We start from the raw sequence: 5,949 nt of genomic DNA on the forward strand, positions 1-5,949 counted from the left end.
TAAAATTTCTCAAGACAATTTATAATCTACAGCTAGAAAGACATGCAATAGCACTCAACTTTTTTTATTTATTTGATAAAAGACAAAAATAGAAGCGTGACAGAGTGGTCAGAAACAAGACAACGTAAAGAATTTTGACCCAAAATGAAATTACTCAGTAACATAGGGTTGAATTTTCTTAACCCAAGTGAATTATACTGTTTTATACTCGCGGTAGAACATCTTAAGACGGTTTTAGAATTTAACATTGTGCAGTTTGGAATATTTCTGATCGTCTTTGATTTTTTGATGACTTATTAGAGTACGTAGCGTAGGTAGGGAAGGGGGTGAGGGGGGAAAACACAAGTTTACAGAATAAGGCGGCTTGGCGTGACGCTGTTGGCTAAAGTAGATTTTATACCCGAACAGTTTTATATGAGCCTTTTGTAGCTTTATCATTTTAAAGCTAATTTTAATGGTTTCGTTTTATTTCGTTTTAGATTGAAAACGGCGGATACTCGTATATTACCTACTTATATTGTTAGATATTCGAGGCAAAACAAATATAGCAAATGCCTTCTTACGGTTAAGGCTCATTTTTTCGTGCCTTATTTTGTAAATACAATTTGAACCTCAAATTATATCCCAAAAATAAACAGCTGTACTCTCTTAACTAGTAAGTAACTAAGGGCCACTTGCGCCATCCCACTAACCCGGTTAACCGGTTAAACCTGGAGTTACCAAACCCCGGGTTAGTGGGTTGGTGCAAGTGGCGCTAAATCTTTGAGCAATAGCAATGTTACTAAACCAATTTGTTGCTGGCATTAGATTCTTTCTTAAAGTTATAATTTGAGGTTAGAATGTTTTTTACCAAATGGGACAAGTAAAAATCAATAGTCTAGATCTAGAACATTATCCCAAGTGGTTGTCTTTGCTATTTCAAATGTTACCTAATATCAATGTATGATATCAGTACGTGTATGTATAAGGCCACTGTAAGCCGTGTGATATTAATGTACGTAGGGTATAGGTTCTAGTGAATCAAAATATGTTATTATGTTTTATTTTTTCAATACAATATTTATTTTTGAAAAATCAATTTTCTTATGAATTAATTTATATCTTTGTAGTCATTGTTTAGTTTATGTTATGAACAAAATATTAATTGTATGATTTAATTATTGGCCTAGTTTAAATTTTTGTATGTTTTAATGATATGAAAATACTTTTATAAATATAATAATTGAAGTGAAGCGCTTATTGTATTTGTGGGCGTGTTTTTTTTGTTGTCCCCTACACTTTTTTTTCAAATTTGGGATTTTTTATGTTATTTCTACTCAGAATCACGAGCTCTTTCTATCCTAATAGGAGAAAAAAAGTGTCCTAAGGTTTTTATTTCCATTCCGTCACCATTTTTCATAGACTTTGTATGGCGGTGGCGAAATGGAAAGATCGAAAAATTTATGGAATTTTTGGGACATTTTTTTTCTCCTATTAGGATAGAAAGAGCTCGTGATTCTGAGTAGAAATAACATAAAAAATCCCAAATTTGAAAAAAAAATTGTAGGGGACAGCAAAAAAACGCCCTTGTATGTATGCGCTGTCAATTTACGTAACTGTGATTTGTGTTGTTCACTATTAAGTTTTATTGTTAATGCATAATATTTTAATGTTAAGATCGATGTTTTAGCTTTCATTATTATGGTAATCTATTGTTCATTCGATGAATGTTATTTATTGCTATATTAGCACGCGATGTTTTTGTCCAAATAATTTTGCTTGATTTGTAGAAATGGATTGAATTAAGTATATTTATGACAATATCTTTCTTTGGTGTGATTGTATGAAAACACTTGAAACTTTACTTATAGGTCTGTCCAAATTGGTACAAGATATTTTCTAAAACCCGTTCTTAGTTGAAACATTTTACAATTGTCATCTGACAGTATCAATTATTGGGTTGTTGAGAGACATATTTAACGACGTGTAAATGTGGTAGGTACCTACACTACATGATTGGCTTGCAAAATACCCTATCCTAATGGGAAAGTAAACACTGCTGCCTTAACATAAGGTTGAAATTGCCATTCATTGGAGGACTGCCCACATTAATACAGTTTACTACGTGTGTTTTCAGACTTTTCAGATCATTGCCAGATGAAAATTGTCAAGTTAGTAAAAAAGAGGTAAATGCAACATTTTGGTCAGACCTCTATGTTGTCAGTCTCTCAAATTGGTAGCTATAAAGTATTAATACGAACAATAATAATATTAACGTCATGCTATAAGTAAAGTAGTTACAATGTTGAAATTTACTATTGAAATTGTAAAATCATTTATGTATCAAATCCTGTATTCACCAATGAATCTTCAACTACTTAAGGCCCTACCTGACTTGCCAATAAGGAATCGGCGCATCATCAATACTGCTATCTGATTGGCTCAGATGCGGAGTTGCGCCTCGCTCCCGCGCTTTCATCCAATCAAGAAGCGCCTAACTCTTGCCTGTGTAATCTTCTTGCTTGTTGTTTATTGTCTTTATCTGTATATAGTAGTTGGAGAATCATATTTCACCATTGTAGTATAGCCCATTAAACTGTCATGAATTGTACTCGAATACAAGTACATTCGAATCGCTTAACATTTGTTCATATAAACGAAATAAATATCTTTGCGAAAGTATTTGGTCTGTTATTTCCTCGCTGATATCGAAGCATTTTTTACGTTTGATCAGGATTGAGGCCTTGGTATAAAGTATGAAGGAATCACAACTCAGCGGTACAGGTCCAATAATCAAGCATCAAGAAACATTGTGACATGGGGGGTTCTAATTGAAAACAACATATAAGTATGGAAAACTTAATCCGTCTCTACTACGGTAAAAATAAGGGTAACGATACGAGTTTAGCAGTATACGTATAGTGACCTGTGTCCTAATCGGCAACAGCTTTAACTTTTATTTTAGGTTAAAGGCCAAGCCACACCGGATGCGTGTGGTGTGCGTGACGTGCAACGTACACGTACGCATCCCGCTGCGTTGTAGAATACGAAAACACATAAGAGAGGACACACCGCTTGCGTGACGTGTGCGTGACGTGCGCGTACGCGTGACTTGCACGCAACGCAGCTCCGACGAGACAAACCGGCTGCGTACTGCGTGCACGCGTCCACGCAGCGGAGCGGCAACGTCGCTTCGTTGCGTGCAGTGATGACGTTGTGTTTAACTGCGATCCCTATGAGAGGGCGAACCGAGCAGGTTCGGACACGCACAGCTCGGTGCTGCATAGGTGCTGTGCGTGTACACGAGCAGCTCGCTTGTATTTATTTACAACTCGGTCGGTGCGCGTGCTGGTTTTTAATATGGATTCAGTGATAAAAGAAAAACTAATTAAAATCTTTCGTCAATACGAATGTATATTTACAACATAGCACAAAGATTACAAAAAAATACGTCTTATATAAATAATTTGGCCTGTGGGAACAAATCGATGTTAGGTATTAACCAGGCATGTTATATGTGTAATAATTGCAATGGCGGCATTAGGTGAGCTGCTTCCATTTGCAACGGGAGTCACATGATGTAGGTACTGTCGCAGGAGTATTTTATTTTACTGCACGCATGACTGAGCTGCAGCGTGCACCTGCGTGGCGTGTGCAGCACACTGCGTGGCGTGCGCTGCGTGACGTGCGCGTCACCCGGTGTGACAGGGGTGCTGCGCACGTCACGCAGCGCACGCCACGCAGTGTGCTGCACACGCAGCCGGTGTGGCTCGGCCTTAATAACACCGTACTCAAGATAGTGTTTAAAACGTTTCACTTTATTTGTCTCAATCAAATTAATATAACGGCTGCCATACCCAGAGATATTATGTTGACGGACGTAAGATCACGCCTCCCTCATTTAAATATGAATGTCGTAAGGAACTTAAACCAGTTATTCTTATTGATGATAGCAACTTGCTTAGGAGATACGAGGGGTGTTCAAAATATTCTCGGTATGAGAATGAAAACAAACAAGTACGAAAAGTTTGATATTTTTATTTTTCAATATACTCCCCCCCTATGTTCATACACTTAAAAGATCGATCAATTATTTTTTTTAATCCCTCGTAAAAATATTTTTTATCTTTCGTGTAGAAATGCTCCTCCACTGCCGCCTTCAATGCTTCATCGTCAGAAAATTTATTTCCACGCAGATCCTTTTTAAGATTGGGGAGCAAAAAGAAGTCGCTGGGGGCTAAGTCCGGACTATACGGTGGGTGAGTAACAGTTTTAAACCCACATTCAACAATAGCTGCCTTGGCAATATGAGCAGTATGGACGGGGGCGTTGTCATGCAGAAGCAGAATACCTTTGGTTAACTTTCCTCGCCTCTTTTCTTTAATTACATCCTTTAATTGACGTAGAATGTTAGCGTAGTACTGTCCTGTGATATTTACACCTTTTTCTTTATAATCGATTAGTAATACTCCTTCACAATCCCAAAATATCGTGGCCATTACCTTGCCAGCTGAAGGGATGACCTTGAACTTCTTGGGATGAGCTGAACCCTTAATGTGCCACTGCATGGACTCTTGTTTACTCTCTGGGTCATAATGATGAACCCAGGTTTCATCTCCAGTAACTATTCTTTGCAGCACCTCATCAGGATTTTCACCGCACAGGTCAATAAAATCGGAACAACAAGCTACACGCATGTCTTTTTGAAGCCGAGTCAGCATTCGCGGAACCCATCTTGCACTTACTTTTGACATATTAAGATGGTCATGTATAATATCATGTACGGTACCAATAGAGAGATTGGTTACTTGTGCTATAGATTTTACCTTCACTCGACCATCTTCCAATATAAGTTTTTCCACTTTATCAATATTTTCTTGTGAAGTAGCTACTACAGGCCGGCCAGGTCTAGGGTCATCTTCAATACTCTCCCTTCCGCGTTTAAACTCGCTTGACCACTTTTGAATGGTAGATAAAGAAGGAGCAGACTCACGGTAAACACAATCCATTTCCTCTTTTATGGTTTTTTGATTTTTACCCTGTTTTGTCAAGAATTTTATCACGCATCGATGTTCTAATTTAGTTAACATTGTCAATTCGCACATGATGTTCATGTTTGTTCAGCAATTGCAGAAAAACAAAAGACTATCTCGGTTCGAATTATACTTTTTTTTAATGTCAATGAATAAACCTTAGCGGCCAGTAACGAAAGAAATTTTAGAAGAGGTCGTAAGATATCAATACCGAGAATATTTTGAACGCCCCTCGTATATACAAATGCCCACTGCATTCTAAGGATATCTATTACTTACTACGATTCAAATTGTTGTTATCAACAATTGAGATTTTCTGAAATATGTTAATTTTCTCAACAATACAATACCCGATAAATAAATTTCTACATTGTCAACATTTTTTGTTACACCATATTACACAACAAAGTGGTTAGTGGTTACGCGTCCTCATCTACTCGGTTTTACCATATTTATTAGGTACATTATCATCAGACTGTTATTTTTAGAACTTTTAAGTTGTATTTAGCTATCATTAAAATTATCTAGATCATGATAATTATTATCAGACCATTGTTGGTCTGTCAATTTGGACATGACCTGACCATTTAACGGGCATTTTTTTACGTTTATATTGGTAGTAATGAAATTTATAGGGTTTTTCAGGGTCTGCAACGTGCATGTATCTATAGGTAATATCCCTATAGATTTGCAGGCCGCCATTGGTAATAGTAACCGCATTAGACGTGAATATTATCAGAAGTTGTATGATTGTTAGCCACCAGCTTCTAAAGTAAGACAGGCCTTAAGGCATTGCAATGTGAATATGATAAGAAACATGTTTACCGCTTACGAGTAGGTACCTATGTATCATTTTGTCAATTTACTCAAGGAGGTGTGTTTATATCAATTTCGCTGTTACAATCTGTTCTGTTTACCAGCCCAACGTTGTTTTCGA

The sequence above is a fragment of the Cydia amplana genome, chromosome 14, assembly GCF_948474715.1.
Source record: "Cydia amplana chromosome 14, ilCydAmpl1.1, whole genome shotgun sequence".
Taxonomy (NCBI): Eukaryota; Metazoa; Arthropoda; class Insecta; order Lepidoptera; family Tortricidae; genus Cydia; species Cydia amplana.